This window comes from Cyanistes caeruleus, chromosome 14 (assembly GCF_971803275.1).
Source record: "Cyanistes caeruleus chromosome 14, bCyaCae1.hap1.1, whole genome shotgun sequence".
In the NCBI taxonomy this organism is placed as follows: Eukaryota; Metazoa; Chordata; class Aves; order Passeriformes; family Paridae; genus Cyanistes; species Cyanistes caeruleus.
In genome coordinates this window covers 18,186,028-18,206,399 of record NC_141714.1, presented here as the reverse complement: position 1 = coordinate 18,206,399, position 20,372 = coordinate 18,186,028, and the positions used below count along the sequence as shown (strand labels likewise).

Sequence of the window (20,372 nt, the reverse complement as noted above, 5' to 3'; positions counted from 1 at the left end):
TGAATTTCATTGCTTTGTGAATCGCTCATTTCTGCTAAAATATTGAAGGTATTACGCAGTATATCACAGCCCCTACACATTCAATGACACAAAAGCCTGTGAAATTAAATGTGAATATGGACTTCATGGAAAGTGTGAGTTCTCCATGATCTTTGATGTACCACTTTCTTTCTTTTTTTTCATTAAAATTCAGAGCAGACTGTGGTTTGGAGGTTGAGTCTCTTCTCCAGCCCTCAGTGTACCCTCATCCCCAGACACAGTTGGGTCATCACTGCTGCACTTCCACAGATCCCAGAACTCCATCTGGTGATGACGTGGCTGAAGAAAAAGATCCCACAGCCCCAGTGGCAGAGGGCCCCATTCTTTGCAGTGAATATTGCAATTTAAGAAAATACAAATGGAATGTTCAGCCCCACTCACCCCCAGCGAGAGCAGATTCTGCCTTTTCTGCTGAAGGTGTTGTTAGCAGCTAGGGCAAATATCAATGGGTTCTTGGAGAATCAAAGCAACCTGTATACAGCAATGCTTTTGTCTTTGATGATATAGCCAATTGCTCTTTACTTTCTGAAATGCCTCTGTGTCTCCTATAGATTTTCCATACATTATTTTTCAGCCACTTCTACCAGGCAATGCAAAGCTTTCTTAGCAGCACAGTCAATAAATGAAAATATAAAAGTCTTTATTTACACTGCCAGACAGGGGCTCTAGTGCAGTCCTTGTAGTGCAATACATCACAGCTCTATGGCTTTCCTTAGGGTTTATTCTCTCTCTGACACAACTACAAATGCATCTAAATCAAACCAAACACCTGGAGACTTTCCAGTCGTATTTTCCTACCCTAAATGAGTCCCTCTGCCTGTCACCCACCCAATCACACAGCAGCGAGGAGCAGTTCCAAAGTATTAAGGAGAAAATGAGCCAGCCACGCTCCCATTTGTGTGACACAACAATTTGTGTCGACACTGGTTCTTCTGCAAGTACAAAGGAGAAAAGAAAGAGCTCATTCTTAATTCCCTGCATCCTTCAAATGGAAGGAACCCAACATTTTTTACATAAACAAATACAAGTAACGGTAACTACTTGCAAAAATTTTTAGGGTGGAATAGCCCTAAGCCTTTCCAGCAGTATCTGCACAGATTGACTTAGATTAGATGCTAAATCATTTTCACAATTCAGATGCTTGATATTTTATCTGTTTAATAGGTTCCCCATTTCTTGTCTCTTTACAACTGCAACAGCAATTACAATTGCCATGAATATTGATACACTATAAAAAAAAAAAAAAGCCATTTTTGCCTCACGCTTCTTTTATATATGCAATAGATATTTAGCCACTACTGGTGCTGTGAGTAACACATTTCACCAACATAAATGATAAACTTGTGGACAAGAGCTGGCTAAAATTTCAAGCATAAGCCCTCAGCAATAAGGACAGACTCCTTGGGTAAAAAAGACAGATGTACACGAAAAAGAGAGAGAGAGATTACAGGGAGAAGAAGATGAAAAATTGTTCTTTAAGCATCTTAAACTACTCCAAAGCTACTCACGTACTCGATTTCTTTAGAAAAAGATTCAGGCATAGCCACAAGTGGCAAACACCGATGAGATCTTTCACAGACACGGGGGCACTGAAATATTTTCAGCCCCACACCAGCTCTGAATTTCCCATCATTTCTCATCATTTCTCATCATTTCTCATCTGAGGCTGGGAAGGACAACTTGCACCACAAGGACTGCGAGCCTTTGCTTTTTCACTCGTTGCATACCTATTCATGTGCAGCTTTCGCTAATTTCTGCTAATAATTAGTGTTCTGAGATACATTAGGGATGAAATCAGTTGGGATGTTTGATTTATGTCTGTTGTTTCAGGGTAATTAATATAGTCTAGCAGGTACACACTCTAAAAGAAAGAAAGAAAGAAGGGAATATTAAAAATAAGGAGAAATTTGGGTGAATTTAATGAGCCTGATGTGCCCCTTTTGCACTAAAGAAAAACTGAGCATCTTCTGAATTCTAACTCATGTCTACCAGTAAGTTGACCTCCCCAGAAGAACATCAAGTTTTGATGTATGCCTTCATATAGAATATTTACAGCAGTATCCTAGGTCCTTTTACAAGGAAAATGCACTTGAAAATATAATCTAACTTAATTCAACCTTCTCATTGCTACTGCTAAGTCATGCACCTTAATTTATTTATTATGATTGGATATGAAAGCAGAAAACAAGAGCCTGAACACTGCTTGGTCTACCACTCCATGCAAATTAAATTGATTTTTATGGGGGGGTTTTCCCCACCTGTTTTGTTTTTCTCTGTGTTGATGTTCTCTGTGTTGATACTCTGGCTGTATTATGAAAATGTGCTGATGATTTTACAGAAAAATATTTAAGTCATTAGAAAATTAGCAAAACATGAGAGGGAATAATATCAGTTAAAGGAGATTCATAAACTCGGCAGTAACAAACAAAAAAAAAAAAAAGTACTTTAAAAAACCAACCAGCACTTACATAAAAATCAGAGAAGTCTTAATGGAAGCAGAAAAGGAAAGAGAAAAGTTTGCTTTTTTTTCTCATTGTAGAGAAAGATGTCTTTCACCATAAAGAAATGTCACCATCAGTGATGCAGGGTCACGTAGAGAGAATATGTGTTCTCCATAAAGCTTTATCGTAAGGTGCATTCATCAGAGGTTGTGGGGTTTTTAAAAATCAAACCCACAGCTCTAAAGGAGACATGAACACAGAAATACCTGTGCAGCTTAGCAGCCATTAACCTCCCAATTGTATCGCTTGTCAAACGAGGGGGAGGATCAATTCCTCTTCCAGAAGCAGCATAATGATATTGCCAGGTTTACAGTGTTAAAATAAACACAAGGAAAGCCAAAATAATAATAAAAAAAACAACAAAAAACAAACCACTCCAAACAAAACAAACCAAACTCATTTACAGCCTCCATAGAGCAGAATTTTAGATGCTGTCTCAAGTGACTGATAGCTTTGAGCATCAGGATCCAACCCCCCAGATTATCTTTTATCCCTGTGACCATGGTTGTCCTCTATTACCATGACCTTCCAGCACTGCTTTCATTTAATTATATCTTTTAGATAATGATCATTCCAATGGCTGTCATGAGCAAACACATAAATTTGCTGTAAGCCTTTGTCTACTTTTCTGAAATTTTGCCAGCACTGCACCTCAAAGATTTCAATTTTCTTCCTGTCAGCAGCCCTTCTTTCTCATGATTCATATTTTGGCTACTGCAAAAAATGTGCTTTTTAACAGTCATGTCTTGTACAATTCAAGTTTCCAATTGTTTTACTTGGGAATTTTAAAACTCCCTACAAGTGATGTCTTTAACTGGCAAGGAGCACGAACTAGCAAATAGTGTGGAAGAGCTGAGGTTGAATCCTAAATACCTGTATTTAGTGCCTCTCCAGCTGAATGACTGAGCTCTTTTGCATCTCATTTTGATTAATAAAATCTAAATTTTTGACATATTCACAGAGAGCCCTTATTCTTTGTAATATTTTTGCTTCCAATTTGGTGGCTGTGGGAAGATGCCGTTTTCTTTTTGCAGCTGAAATCTGTTCATGGATCTGAATGAATGCTAAATCAGTTCCACTATGTAAGGTCTTCCCTTACCCCAATTTAATTCTCCTGCTACACAAAGGAAAGGCTGCAATCCGAACACATTCTTGTCTCATACCCTCCCACAGCCCTTTCACTTGATACCTGCCATGACAGATATTATTTGTGTCATAAATACGTTGTTTTTTTAAAAAAAAAAAACACAGCATCAACATGTCTACACACAGATGAAATAATAAGAAACAACATTTCTAAGTCGTCACTGAAGAAATCTCCTGTTGGTCCTGCTATTCCATTTATCTCCCAATAATTTGATGGGGCAATATCCTGGTACATGAACCCACTATTTGCAATGGCTAAAGACAATTTCCTCCCATCAATCTATTGCAGCTTCCAGCCTATAAATCTTGTCACCTTGGGTGACTTCTGGATCATCTTGTCTTTGATACTTTGACCAAAGTGCAATTACTCTTGCCCTGCTGCATTCCCTCCCGTTTGTGGCTGCTGCTGGTTGAGGATTCCACACAAATTCCTTCCTCCCTGTGTTGGGAGTCCAAAGCACCCCAGGAATAAATCCAGTCAGAGCAGTTTGCCACTTCCTAAGGGTTGGGAAGCCTCAGAGCCACAGCTCAGCTCTGGCTGCCAGTCAATTACAAATGCAATTGCTGCGTATGATTCTTGGAGCTGGACCCAACGAGGCCAGTAAGATTTACATGATGGTTTAAATTCCTGAATTTGTGCTGAAAATGTGTTTCCACAATCAAAATGAGTTGTTCTGGACACCTAACAAGGTTTACATCAGACAGAGTTGTAACATTCATCTTCTAATTGTTTTGCAGACAAGAATAAAAAGTGAAAAAAAGTGCATTGGAACAAAATTCCTGGAAATACACCAAGAACTGCAGCAAAACTGTCATTCATCTTTGCATCTACAAGGATCAAAAAAGTAAAGCTTTGAACCTCCTCCAGCCACCCAAATTAATCTCATCGCCAATCTTCCTGCATCCTCCACACAATTCTCTGCAGCTCCAATCTCCACATGAACATTCTGTTGGTTATTTTCATTTCAGCTCTGCCTTGGCTCTGGGGCTGCTCCACTGCTCAGCTCAAAGGCTGAGCTTAAGTGTGGGATGTTCTTTTTCAAAGAATTATGGCTATACCTTCTGCTTTAAAAAATAAAAAAGACCCAAAAAAAGATAAAAAATCTCCAAACCAAACGTTATTAGGTCTCTGAATTACCTATAGGTGATGTTCCACCTGTATCTTCTCTCCATCCATCCCATGCTCAGTTACAGGCAGCACTACAATCCAGTTCCTTAACATTTCTCTATAATTTGCATCTTCCAGTTAAAAATATTCCAAGTTCTGTTCTTTCAAGTGTGTAATTTCAAATGTATGTTCTTCAGAAGAAAAACAATTTCACATCAGGTCCAAAATTGCTTCTGATAATCTCACCTAGCACATATTTACCTTCCTTTAGCACTAACCCCATTCTTCCCACAAACAAACTGATTCTCTGTTTTGAGATACAACTTCTCCACTGCTGATTCCTTTTCACTCTGTTATTGTCAGTACCACTGCTGTATAAATAAAACCCTGCCTCGTGCACCGAGGTCTGGAAACTCACTGCTAATTGCTGCATTATTAATTGCTAAGTCAACTGGTGGCAACAGGGAGTCCGACTGCTGTCTCTGGAGGGCCCAGAGGATTGTCAGAGAAGCAGGTTTTTTTTTCTCAGCTGCTCTGTTTTCTCTCTTTTTGGGAGCACAGGCTGTGTTGTTTTCCTGAAAGCGGTGATAGAATACAAAGACGCCCCACGGAATGGGCTGGGTGAGCTCGGAGTGAGCCGTGCTCTAATTAGATTATGTCACCAGACTCATTTAGTAACGACTATTGAAGGCACAGAAGAAGAATGCTACAAGTATAATTATAGTACCTGACAGACCAACAAATTAAGTAGGAGACACCTCCAAATTCACCGAGCTCGTCTTTTGACTGATGCAATATTTAAAACGCCCTGCACAGATTCGTGCATGTGCAGCATGACAATTGATTGGCATGAGGTGATTTGTTTTCCTGAGTGATGCTGCTATGATCCTCACTCCCAGTCTTTTATTGATCCCTGAAACAAATATCCTCCTGTACTGGTTTCATTAGACAGGCTCTGTCTTGTTAATTACCGCTCTCTCAAATCTTTTGGTGTTTCATTAAAGTGAACAAATTGAAAGAATTAAATAAAGAATCCATGTCAGCTGTCACTGTGGTAGTGGTCTTTAATTCCCCAGAATACCAATAAAGAAAGCCCCCCCTCCCCCTTATTTTTTTTAGTATTTCTGACATCAAGTCACAACAAAGTGGTGCAATGCACCATAAGAATTGACTAAATCAAGTTGGAAAATACTCTGAAAGTCTTGGCTGACTACATCCCAAATCCTTCTGGACTTTAGGGAGGGTTCTTCTACCTCACTGCTGGTACAGAGAGTTTCATCAGCTCCTCTGCAATGGATCAAAAGGAGTTGTTTTCCTCTATTCACAAGAGAGAGAGTGAAGGACTAAACAGCAGAAATAATTTGTATGGAGATTTCCAAAATGAGTCATATTCAATTGCACTGATAAAAAACATTTGAAAATTGCTTTTGTGGTGAAAAAAAAAAAAAATTACTTTTGTTCCTTTGCAAAGAAAATAAGCATTTTTTTTTTCCCTCCTGATAGGTAAAATCTGGAAATCTGAATAAAAGGAAAAATAAAAATAGAAAAAAAACCAAAAAAACAAATGTATTCCCTACACTGGATAGAATTGATTTTGGAAGTCTGCAGAACATTAGGAATTTGAATTAGGGAACATTCTCTATAATCAGGAACACCTAATAAAAACTCAAGATTCAAGATGATTAAGAACAGCCAGGACTTTTTTTATTAATGAATCCTTTATTCTCTGTGTTCTCAGGCTTTTGGAAATGTCTACATTTCCCTGAGCATATTTAGCAGCTTTATCAGTATTAAGGTAATGATTCCCTCACCTCTTTTCATTGTGCTGTCATCCAGTCTCTAAGATTCCCTTACAACCTGCAGTGAGCCATTAAAAAAATGGAAAGCAGCAGAATTCAGAGGAAGCTGCTATTTTTTCCAATTTTCCTAAACCCAGAGACATCTGAAAATAATTCAGCTGCTACTTAAGCACCTTTTTTCCTGTTCTCTTCACTTCCTTACCAGCTTGCCTTCCCCAAGGCAGAAGCTTTGCTAGAGAAACCCCCAAGCCCCATAGAGCTAAACTTCAATAAATAATGGACTAGGAGGAGATCTGGCCAAAAGTCCACTTTATTTTTTCAAGAAAACCACACTCAATGTCATATCTGAAGTGAGAGGCTACAGTCCTGAGATGGAAACCAGGCAGATTTTTGACATCTTGGAGCAGATCCTGACTATCTTGAACCTCAGGGACTTTGGGAGAGGCACTACTTTTCAGCAAACATCTGTTCATTTTCAAAAGGATAAAGCATAAACCCAAGAATTACACCAATGAGCAGCTCTGAGTGTTAAAAACTGCAAGAATTAACAGCAATACAAACACACATTTAAATGAACTGGAGACCAAAGGAGCACAGCCACAAAGTGAGGCTGAAACTACTGATTTGTCTCCTTCCCTTCCTCCTCTATCCCCCTTTCACTCCCCTTTCTCTCCAGTTTTCTATCTTCTACTCATCTTTATCTGAAAGGGACCTATCAGCTATTATGTGGCTGCCTGGTGGTGATGAGACTGCCAAAATGTGACAGCCTTATCTACAGCACAGCCCTGCAAATTGCCAAGCATTGATCCAGCAACCTGGGCCAGCTGATCAGTGCAAAGCTGCTTTGATTTCTTTTCTTCTGGGAAAGAAATGAACTTCTCTGCCAGCAGTTGCTATCCTGCCAGTGCTATTCCCCAGCCAAACAAAGGGCCTGAAAATTAGAATTTAGTTAGATGAATTAACAAGGCATGCCTTTCTCCTCACTTGATTTTTTGCTGTATTCTGGAGGTTGCATTGCATCCTGAAATGTGAGGGGAAAACAATACAATTGATTATCATAATTTCTCTTCAGGCTTCATGTACATAAATGTCTTCTAGGTACATGGCTGAGAGCTGCCAGATTCCCATAAACTTATATCCCAGCAGCTTTTCAAAGCCTTCTTCCTCCTTTATCACAATCAGATTTCACAACCAAAAAAAAAAAAAAATTAAAATAAATTAGGTAGTTATATCCCACTGTGAGAAAGAATAATATTTTACTTAGTTTTTTTCTCCTGTAATGATGGACCTTGTGGGATCGTTTGGAAAACTCTAATTGCTTCTTGAAAAGGAAAGCAAAAATGATAAAAAGGCAACCTCATAGTTCTGGTTTTACACCTACATTCTGTAACTCTCAGACTGTAACAGCTTTACAGAAATAATGTGTGTGTGTGCTTTGACACAGTGCAGGTTAAATATAACAAAGAAAGATCAGGAATATCACCTTCTTGGCTAATTTATTCCAAATGGGGCATTTCCTAGTTTCTCTCTTTTTAACTCTCATTTTATATCATCATTTCCTCTGCTAGGTATTTCTCAGTTTAGCTAAACTTCCTGCAGAGCTGTGCTTTCATGGGCTCTGGTTTAACCTCTGCAGACACTTCCAGATCATTTTATATTTTATTCTGAATTCCTGAAACACTTCCTGGAACTTTTGATGGGCTTCATCACCACACTCTATTAAGCCAGAATGTTTATCAACCTACACCACTTGTAGTTACAATATTGGCAGGGTGCTCATTGAGCCCTTTCTTCACAAATTGGGGTTTAAGAGCATCAGGAAACCCAGCCCTTCTTTCCAGCTGCAGAAGATTTGTTGCCACTTCACCAGAAATAAAACACTTCACATTGATGGACATCTTCTGGCTCCGGGCAAGGCTAAATCTGTGTAGCCAGCTCCAAAATGTAACATCAGAAAGGAGCTCACACCTCTCATTACATCAGAGGAAGATGTAAAATATGCATGGTGGCAGCTGAACTCCCCTGGGAAAGCAGGGTTTGTCACACTTTATAACAATTCTGCCCAGCTTTACTGAGCTTTTCTGGATGGGATAAATCAGAGGGGCCAGCAGAGCTCCCATTCTTGACATCAGGGCAGCAAATGCACGGTGCCAGCCCTGAAGGATGCTGAAAGGCTTTTTTTTCTCCCTGAGTTCTCTATGTAGGAATGACTCCTGTCCTTCTGTCAAGAACGTATTTAGCACAGTTTATTAAGTTTTTAATTCCTCTTTTAGGTGTTACTCATGCCTTCCCCCCTTTGAGTTCAAAGTCTCTAATATACTTGGAAAAAACCCAGAAATATACCAAGATTCTGTAACCAATAAAAACACTTTAAGAATGAAAAGCCACAGAGAAAAAGAGTGAATTACTGAAAGATTAGTGCTGTAATTAGCAAACATGAGTTAATTCCTGCTTGTAAAACAAGAAAATTTAAGAAAATAACTCCAGTTCCCTTCAGTAAGGAGTAGAAACTGTAAAATCTACTGCAATTGTAGGAGTTAAATTCCACATTCTGCTTGAATGCTCAATGGGAAAAACATCATCCACATCTAAATAAAGCACTTACGAAAGACTTAACTGCAAGTACATGAGGAGCTGAAATTAGACAATCTAGTTAACCAAACTTCAGTGGACATTTAAGTGCTAACTTAGATTAACATAATTTTACTGATTTCTCATCTCAGTATGTTCTTCTGGATGTTGGAGGAGCATCAGTTTCTAGTTCCATGGGAATACAAAGCTTGGAATCACTGCAACACTTTTAATTTCTCATTAGGACTTTATTTACTGACTGCAGATGTGATGGGGTTTAACTGCAGCCTGTGCTTGAGGGCCCCTGAATCACAGTAAATTACAATTACAAACAGTTGTCTTCCACTTTCTTTCCACTATTTCTTGCACTGGTTTCAACTGTGCAAAAAAATAAAAATAAATAAAAATAAAAAATAATAAAAAAAATAAAATTAGCTAGTCAGAGAACTCTTACTAAAATAAGTCACAGTCATAAGAAAGTTTGCCAAGGGAAAAAAACCTGGGACCCGGTGGCAGAAAGAGAGAAAAGCCACAGAATCCAAGCCAGCATTTCACAAGCTGAAGGTCTAAGAGCCTATTGACAAAAGCAGGCCATCCAAATTAACAGCAAATTACATAAACAGAAAAATGTTTGGGAATTCAAGACTGTGTTCACCCACTGCCTACTTACAAAATTGCTGAAAGCCTGGGTCAGGCACTGTCAAAAAATATCATGTATCACATACAGAATTCTATGCTTCTCATTCATCTGGAAAGCCTTACAAAGCCTTATTATGACAATTATTTAACAAAACAAGACAATTAGAAAAATAAATTCAAATAATGGTAGGGGAGCTTCAGAAATGAGTGATAATATCAATCTGTGACACAAATAATTAGAAGAATTATTCACTTAGTGTAACTTTTAGTGATTTTATACTTAAGAAAATAAACATAGTGAGACAGAGAAAGACAAAGAGCTCATAGAACGTGCAATGGAGATGTAACCTGCCATCTTTCTGCTTCTTTCACTGCCACTCCTGTGACCTTGGCTAAGCCTCATTTTTCATCCTGCATCGTAGGAAGCTGCTCTGACTTTCTGCTGCTTCTCAATACCTTTATCCTCACAATGAAGTCACCCACAAAGTGCCACAGATCCCACCCTGCACACACACACCACACGATGGGGTGTCTGAAATGAGATTATTCTCCCACTGTTGCTGCTGAAGATGAACAGATCACACACACACAGGTCGAGGTGTGGTGAGAAGAAGAGAGAGTTTATTTTTCCTCCCAGGATTTACAGGTTTCTGCCCACGGCCAGGGATTGGATGGTCAGGATAACACTTTCCCTCTGCACTGGCAATGAGAGATGCCCATCACAAGATGTGTAACAGAAAGAATGTACACATATCTATGTTTACAGTTACTGTCTGGGGAAAGTCTTTAGAAAACCGTGTCAGCCAGCTCAGAAGCTGAGTTTTCAGGGTGACATCTCACCATCACAGGTGCTGAAGGCTGCCTCCCTCCAGAGCCGTGCTCCCAACCAGCTCCACGGCCAGGGAGGGAGCAGTCCTTAACCTGCACAAACTCAAATGCCTGCTGAGCTCTCCTGCTACTACAGCACCAGAGGAACAGAAGCAGACACATCATATTTAAATCACCTTATTTGCATGTGGATGGAAAAAAAAAAAATCCAACATTTTCGTTCTGCCAATCTTTCACGTTCTATCCCATTTTAGGTAAATGCCTGATGTGAACTACCCCCCACAAAACTCCACAGGTCCTGTTTTACACTCCCCTTGACTGGGAAGAAAGGATAAGCCAATTATTTCTTTGTTTTAATTACCTTTAACCACAATATTACCTGTCTGCAGTCCCCATGACATTGCTGTGTCCCTTTTCTGCCCTGTTTTCCTCTCCAGGATTAACACAGCCCCACTCTGAACTTTGCACACAAACACCTCCACAGAGGCCTGGTGGCACTGTGAATTCAGTCTCAAAAATGACATTACAATGATAAGATTTTTAATTAGTTTAACACTGGCATATCTTCTCTTTGCTCTCATCACACCCTAACGAAGCTCTGGGAGTAGAAATAACCACTGAGGTTCTGAGTGGGCTCACAATGGACAGAGCTGCTCTCCATTACAGGTTTTTGTGAGCATCAATGCACTCTAAGTGCACTGGGGTCATGAGCCTGGACCTCTCCTGAGCCAGCCAGTGCATCCTGGAGGCTACAGATGAGCGAGGAGAGGGATTGGAGCAGCCAAAAGCAGCGCAGGGCAAAGCCAAGCAGTGAGAAATGTGCTCTGCCCACACTGCAGCACCGTGCTGCTGGAAAAACGGGCTTGCTTTGTCCTTTTCTAGGCTCCTGGGAAGGTGAATTGCTGCAGGGATCTGAGCTCTGCCAAATGCTGCCCATTCCTAACCCTTGTTTCCACTCCAGGCCATGGGACAGGGGCAGTGCTGATTTCACCACCCCACTGCACAGGGTTCCTCAAAGCCATTCTTTTGATGCCTGAAAAACGACCTAGACTTTCACGTTTCAGAGAGATGAACGCACTGCCTGTGCCTAAAACACTCATGGAATGGTCTCTGCTGAGAAAGATCTATTTAAGATACACATCTAATTATCTCCCATTCTTACAGATGTCATTTCTAAAAAAAAAAAAAACAAAAAAAAACAAAGTTGAATTGGATTTTTCAAGTTTCCTTTCCCCTTGAAGAGCTGCTGCCATCCCCACTTCAGTTCTCTAGTTGATTAGCATTATTTCTCCCAGCTTTTTTTGCATTCCCAACCTCCCATCAAGAGCCAGTGATGTCTGTGCTGATTTATTAATATCACATGGCTTTCATTGTGTCCACTCTCAGTTTTTCCAGGAACTCTTACCATAAAATGATGCAATTTTTCAGCACTGCCTACTAAGTAGTTTACACTCTGAAGCAGGAGGATCAGGAATCTTCATAAACAATATCTTATGTAATGAATAATTCTATTTGCATGCTGTAAATTTCTAATCCTTGTCAAATCTAAGATATTGAATTGTTTAGGTTAAATGCCACACTTCCTAATGGAGTTTTCACTCTCCCCTTCAGACATTTGAGACATGGACAAAGTGCACTGATGAGAAATGAGCCAGGAGCACTTCTGCAAGAGCAGAACCTACAAATACCAATCCTGTCCAGTTCCTTGGGAGCACAAGTCAACCTGGACAAGCCCCAGCACTGAAAATTGCAAGAGACAGCGTGGACTCCAAGATATCTGGTGTTGGTGTAGTCCCTGTGGCAAAGCTGGTTCATCTTTATTAACTAAAATGTGTTTGTCCCCTGGTAGCAACCACCTCTTCCAGAAATCTTTAGTCATGAACCAAAGAGCACCTGATAAAACAGCACCCACTGACTTCTACCACAGCAAAATCTCATCAATAATTTATTGCCAAGGAGGAACAGCACTGCACAACTCACTCTGAATTTTCATTGCAATTGTCACACTTTTGGTGGAGTTGTGCAAAATCTGCAATTATTCCTAGCACCATTTATTTGCACACAATGCCCTGGATTGATCCTTTATTTAAATAACGCTCAGCTCCAGACTTCTCTCCACATTAGACACCTTTCACATGTTGAGGGAGGGAGAGAAAAGGCAAGAAATAAACAGGGTTTGATTCAACTCAACTCAGGGGAAATGTGGCATGCATCAATAATAGGGAGGAAAATTAATCTTAAAATTACTACTGGGTTTGACAGTGTAATAAACACCTAAGATTTATTTCCATCTCTTCCCCTGCAGAATATTGAGCTCTCAGTGTTTCTACTTACACTCACCCATGTGGTTGTATCAGTTCCCCTCCTGAGTAAACTACAATGATTCCCTTTTAGCTAGAAAGTTTCTGCTAGAAATTTTTGTTTGTTGATTTCCACGAACAATCCCAAGAGGTTCTTGCAGGGCAGAAAATCTTCCTTTTTTTACCAGGCTGGCATCAAGCACTTCTACCAGTGCTATCTTCTCAGCTGTACCTCCAAATGTCATTTATGACAAATATCCAAATCCCTCTGGTATTAGAGGGGAAATCCCACCTGAGGTGAGCCCTGGTTAGACAAGTCTGAAGCACTGCAGGGATAATTTAGGAGAAAGGAATGGCAATGAAAGTTCCTTAACACCAACAGATGGGAGAGGGAGAAGGCTGGAGCATGAATGAGGAACAACTTTAAAACTTCAAGAAGCAGAACTACAGAGTACACATAGGTATATTCTGTGTCCAAATCAAGCTGTTTTCCTTGTACACCCATTACATTTCAGAAGTGTGCAATTCAAAGCAGACATGAAGCCAGACAATTAGAAAAAAAAAAAATAATCCAGGTCTGTTATTAAGTTTAATCCACTGAGAAATATCACTCTGCATTTGAGCTACCACGTTTGCCTTGATACTTAATGGTTTCATAAGTTATCATTAAATAATGGTAATTATTTGCCATAGCAACTATAACAATATGTAATTTATATGTAGTTTTGAGCTGTAGGGATAGGTCCTTTCATTAAGCACACAGCTAATGGACAATGAAAATATCTGCACTTTCAATCAAACAAAGGAATGTGTTTGACAACAGGGTGAGATGGCCATTTGTCCTCATTTTCCAAACAACACTAAATCATCTGTTTTTCTCCAGATCAGAGTGCATTTTGTTATTGATTATATTAAAACAGATGAAAGTGTTTAGTTCAGTAGGGAAATACAGACTCAGTAATTTAAATGGCTACCATAGAGCTTAAGAACAACAAAACCTCGAGGTAGTTTATAGAGAAAAATTTAAAGACATGTGGTTAAAAAAACCTTCAGGGTTTTTCAGCCATGCCCATTAGCAGGTCAAAATGCTTATATTAATCCACTAATTGCACCATTAGTGGCAAAATTAAAAAAACAGGAAAAAAAAAAAAATAAAACACCTTTGGTAAATAAAAGTCCTGACATATAAGTGAGATCATTTCCACTTAGCTTCACATATGTCTGATTTTTCTCTCTGCCCCATAGATGCTTCTTAAAAGAAGGAAATCTATTTTCTGATAAATGGACTGGAAAACCTGACCCAGAGAGGTTTTATTCCCCCAGTTCCACCAGTGTGAGCCTGTCAAGGTACAGGATGCTGCTGGTGCCAGAGCACATCATCAGCACAGAGCACTGCAAACCTGAGACCTTCACAAGAATTCCCTGACAGAAAAGGAACAAAAAGCCTGGAAGACATTCAAAAGACTCTAGAAGAGGAAATGAAATTAAATTAAAAAGAAAGGAAGGATTATAGGAAGGTGAAGGATTTGGAGAGGCAGGGAAATTTGATGGAAATGAATAAAGGGGTTGGAAAAAGGGAAAGAAAAAAGCCAAAGAAACCCAGGAACTGAACACCTCAGATGTGTAAGGAGAGAGCAGAGCCCCGTGCCCATTTCATGGACTGACAGCAAGAAATGAATCAGCAGCTGAAGGACAAGCAGGTGCAACAGATTTACTAAGTGTCTGATCAATTACTCTAGCTCTCCATAAATTGTTCCACAGTGCTGCTGAGGACAGACTCAGGGGCATTACAGGGGGAAAGCAGTGTGCTCCTTGTGTTCCTACTTAGTATTTCCTATTTAGTATTTCCTATTTAATATTTCCTATTTTGTATTTCCTGTTCAGTATTCCCTGTTCAGTTCCCACTGCCAGCCTGCACATGGGCTCATTTAGTGAGAGCACAAGAAAGGAATCTCACTTTGCCACCAATGAACATCTCCATGAGATGAGGAACTTCTCTGGTGTCACATTCTGTGTAGCCTTTTGTACTCACCACTTGTGGTAGTGTGTTCTCAATGATTAAAAAAACCCCAAAAGAAACCAAAACTACAAACCCAAACTGAAACCAAACCCATCAGAAGACTGGAAACCAACTTTAAAGTGTTCGTGAGAATGCAAAGTGAAATGTGAGATGGATTTCAGCATTTATGAAGCTGTGCTGTACTTTACACATCCAACATAAATCTATCAGTAAACCTACACAAAAAAAGATCTGTGGGTACTCTACCACCTTCTACAGCTACATCTGAACCTTGCAGTCCAAGAAAACTTGCTGACATCCAAGAATTGAGCTGGGTATTGCATAATTGTAGGACAATTACTGTGTTTCACTGGATGGCTTCAATCACTCATCAGCTGGAACCCTTTTAGGCTGATCTTGATAAAAGCTGCCTTTGATCTGCAAAACACAACTAGCCAAGCTATTAAGGCCATCTGACACAGAACACAAATCAAGTGATGAGTTATCAAATAGCTTTCAAAAATATCCTAGAAAATGAACATATTTATTAATGTCTTCCACTGCACTGCTAACAGTTTTATTTTTGCATATCAATAGTTAACAAGCGCTAATAGCAGCAGCATTTTCTGAAGTCATTAGATCAGTGTGAAAGGAAACGTCTTCCTACAGAATCATACATTTCCACTAGACATGGTGGTGTAATGGAGTTAAATTATTTAAATGTAATTACAAACCCAAGCAAGGCACTGAAGCCATGTACCAATATTACAAACTGACGTGGCAACAATATATAATGCATTTCCAGCAGCGTGCTAGGAATGCTAACAACTCTTTCCTTGTCTACTGAGGAGCTTTCAAAGCATTTGGGCCTAGAAAGTTTCCATCTTTTTGATTCTTTTTTGTGCTACTCCAACTTGTTTCTTTTACACACCCAGCTACAGAGTGCTAAGTGACCTGGTTGGATTTGGAGCTAAAAAAAAAAAAAAGAACAAAACCCACACCAACAGAAAGAACAAAACCAACAGCAGAAGCTGCTGCAGAGGGAGATGGATGACAGCTGACTGACAGAGAATCACAGTTTTACACTCCCCAGCTTGGAAATAGGCAAATTATATTTTCCACACAGAATCAGTGATTGCTTGTGAAGTGAAAACATGATCCTAGTGCATCCATTTGACTTCACAGCTCTGTTATTACATCCCATTGAGAACATTTCTCCTTCCAGTACCCAGGCTGGGACAGGAAAAGCAAGGTGGCAAAAAGAAACATTTGAAGGATGGTCAGAAAAGCAAAGAAAACTCAGCAGGGTGAATTTTAGCAGATAATAAGGTAAACTCTGGAGCTGAGGGCAAGTGGTAGAAAGCAAGAAAGAAGCTGAAATGAAGATGAGCACCAAGTGGAAAATACTAATTAATAACTATTTGGAGCCTCCTGCCTGTATTGTAATCTACTTTCCCTTTGTGCCAAGTCTGAGGGATCAAGTCAAAAGCCACACACACATTGGGACATTATTTTACTGAAGCCAAACTGTTTTAGGACCTTGCTCTCCCACTTCTGTTCAAGGGAACAACAGAGACCCACTGCAGCCCCACACCAGCTGAAGTCTCAGCTTTCTTTTAGGTATTTTCATTTGGCTTTTGGGCCCCCAAAGAAATATTTGAAAAAAAAACCCCCAAAAAAAAAAAAAAAACAAAAAACAGTGGCTCCACTTTCTCCAGTGCCTACTGTGCTAAAAATCTCAAGTTGTAATTCATAACAGCTCCTATTTAATATTTTCCTTAGATCTCTGCTACTAGAGGAATGTGATTACATGACACTTGGAGATTTAAGAGATTGCAGAAGGATTTAGTATATGAATCTTAATCAAAGCTGTAAAGCAAATGCAGAAAAATCTTCCTAAAATATTCAATGCAAATGTTATGATTTTCAATCCAGTCTTGTAATCCCCAAACAAATGAGACTGGAAATGTTGGATAAGAAATCCCTAACTTTGTGAAAATAAAACATAAAAACCTCAAACAGGTAGGATTTCTGAACTTATTTTTTAAAGATTTCTGACATCACCAGAGGGAAGATGCTCTGTACTGCCTGTAGCACAGAACTAACAGAGTGTTCCAAGAGAAATGTCTGAAAAGGGATCTATCCCATCACACCTAGGGAATAAAACAAACCATTCTGTCGCTTTTTTCCTTTTGTGGTTTTCCAGGACAACGCAGCTCCTGAAGGATGTTTGCTAAAGCAGCAGGTGCTGCAGGAAAATATCTCCTGGGACATTTTCTGGCAGTGCCCACACTCCTGGTCACCTTCCCTCTCCCTGCAGCTCCCTCCTGCCCAGGCTGGGCATGGACCAGCAGAACCCAGCAGCTCCCCAAGGTGCCTGCTGTTCCTGACCACAGGAACAAGCCCAAGTGCCTTTTTCCATGTTGTTTTATATCTTCATGGAAGCTGGAAAGCAAAGCCCTCCCCTGGTCAGGATGTGCTGGTTTGATGCCTTCTCTTCCCGATGCCAGCAGATGTCATTGTCTCCTAATCTTTTTTTTATTTATTTTTTTTTTCCTTATCAGTAGTGATGCATTTAACTCAAAAGCTCTCATTCACAAGCAGAGAGAGTTACAAGTCATCCAGACAAATTTGTCTTAGCTCGAAATGAGGGAAATTGGCTGAAATTGCCACTTCAGCTCTTTCCAGAGGATTCCAGCACGTCTGGGAAGTCTGAGCTCACTCCTCAGTCTGTACCTGCACGTAGCACTCTCCTAAAGCTCCCCTCATCTGATTATCATTCTGCACCTTGTGCCTTCAGGCCCTCCCTGGCATGGGGAAAGCAGCATTCCCGGAGGGGAGCAGCCCCTTTCCGAGCATTCCCAATGATTGGCAGCTCTTAGGCTTTTTAAATATTGCACTGACTTAAAAAGAAGCTGCAAAATAAATGATTGGCTCATGGCAGCCCTTAGCAGAGTCTTCCTCAAGTGATAGCAATGAAATCAAAGTGATTCGAGTTCAGGGAGGTTGGATTTGGGGGGGTTTTAATCTGTTCTGGGAAGGTAAGGACTCTCCATCCACTTTGCAGATTCAATAAATAAGAATATGGGGCTGCGTAGGTTCTTGTTAGAAGAAGAAAAATGAAATGGAAATGAAAATAGTGGTCACAGAGAAAAAAAAACCCAAAGTTTTCCTTATGAAACTGCCATTATTCACACATTGGGTCTGACTTTGTCCTCCTATTCAGAGTATGGATTTTCACACACCAATTTTTAAACTATTTATACTTTCCATCTCACTCAGCTCACATAGGCAGTGCCTTTGATTTTCTTTTCATCACTAATATGTTCCTATTTCATTTAATGCAAGAGCATCAATGTTGGGTCTATTTCCTCCTTTGGAATGTACTTATATCCTCACTCAGCTCCAAGGACAATAAAAAAAACAACAAACCCAATGCCACATTGCTGCTACAAGAGAAGGTTGGTCCCAGCCTTTTCCCAGGAACAATACAGCTTTGATTGGAAGTAAAAATGCTGGGAAACCTTGGATGGCGATTCATACACCTGCTTTATATGTAATTTTGTCATATTTAATACAAAAGAACCTTCAGACTTCGATTGCATTATGGGCTGCTCCTACAAAAAAATCAGTTCTGTAATAAAAAATATTCTCTTCTGCAACTAATGAACACAGGAGAGGTTTGCTCATTATCACTCTACTCATTACCATCATTTGAAGGACTTAATTAATACCGTTACATTCTACTGCTTTCCTAGGAGTTCACAGTCCAGCAGTTGTTAATGTTGGCTGCAGCAGGTGGAATTGATATTTTGGAAGTGGTTGTTAAAAAATTACTCCATAAAACACCTCTGTGGAGCTTGGGGAGCAGAACATAATTCTGTCAGTTTGTGCATGGAACTGGGGAACCTGGGGCTTCCCTTGGGAAATTAATGCTGGCCTAATTTGATCATGAGTAAAATTGAACCCCAAAAGTCTAATTTCAGTTCTGTGATTGAGACACTAAAACAGGGATAAGGAATTCTAGATTTCAATTCAAAGTTTCTCACCAAATAGGTGGGGTTTTGAAATAGGCAAGTGCATTTAAAATCAGCAGATAAGGAGATTTCACAATTACTGCATCACTGCAATGCTTCAGCGTGGAGCTCAGCTGTGTGGGGAAGCCATGTGGGTTCCTGAGCACCTCAAATTGCACTTTTCCTTAATGTTTCCCATAAAATGGACTGCAAATGCTACAGATGGCTTTGGAAGACAGTGAATAGCCACGTACCACAGGTGATATTACAAATTACTGAGATCCCTGTTTCACTGTTCTGACAAGCTCCCATACAGAATATGGAAAATTAGGTTTATCTAAGTCAGTTTAGATAGAAGAGTCTACCAAAAAGCCCAACACAAAATAACATAAAAGCAAGATTGGTAAAAATTCCAGCCTATGTCCAAATACCAAGTGTGGACAAGAGTTCAGGAAGTTAAATGATTGAATTTTCTTTCCATTATTTGGGATAGCACTTATAGGTTCTTAACCTATTGCAATTACAGTGGGTGCAAGTAATTTTTATCTAATAAGCCATCCCCTCAACTTGTCTCCAGTGAAGCAGCAGTGCAATATAAATGTTACATGAATGAAGTGAATTTTACTTTTCTCAGGGATTTATTCAGTTTGAAATGTCTTTTGTAGTCCTTGCAACGAGTTGTGTCTGATTCCCTCCACCACACAACAGCCACACTGAAATAGGAATAGGCAGAGGAATTGCTTTGTGAAGTGCTTTTTTAAATTTCTACTCTGAACAAGATTTTGGACAAGATTTTTTCTCTTACTGTGAAGACCTAGGAAGCCCAGAAATCCTGTAAGAGTTTGGGAATTTTTCAGTACTTTTGTCTTTGTCTTCCTCAGCTGCTCAGAGGACAATCAAACACACTGAGAACGAGCCACAAATGATGCAACCACCTTTCTATCAGAAACCAAACAGAATAAATGCAATTATTCTTATCTGTACAGACATTTGGTTATTGATTTTACAGACTAAAATATCAAGTCTCTGTTAAATTCCTTCATAATGAGGTGTCTGAGGTGTGCAAAAATACTGAAATTAAGAATAGCTAGAACATTTCCTATGTAGGGAATTTCAGTAGGGTTTACAATTTAGGGAATAAAAACATTTTAGATCCACTTAAATAAATACAAGGGTCCTTAACTCTGATATTGTATTTTTGAAAGCAAAAGAAGGTGACAACCCCACCTCCCACATCATCTTTGGCCTCGATATTGTGCTCCACAAGCTGCCCAAATTGTTTCCAGCAGTTCAATATCTCTCACAGAGATTTCAAATTAAATGCAAAACACAGTCCCTGAAGTGGAAGGCTACTATTTGATCCAGATAACCACCATGGAGGAGGTCTCTCCTTCCACAGCATTTTGGAGAAATTACAATGCATTAG

At 39.7% G+C, this 20,372-nt stretch overlaps 1 protein-coding gene across 3 annotated transcripts in view; it reads right to left on the bottom strand.

The window, feature by feature from the left end:
• The window catches only part of PCDH11X (protocadherin 11 X-linked), a 426,119-nt gene that overhangs the window by 175,268 nt on the left and 230,479 nt on the right, over window positions 1–20,372 (bottom strand). The window lies entirely within an intron of this gene.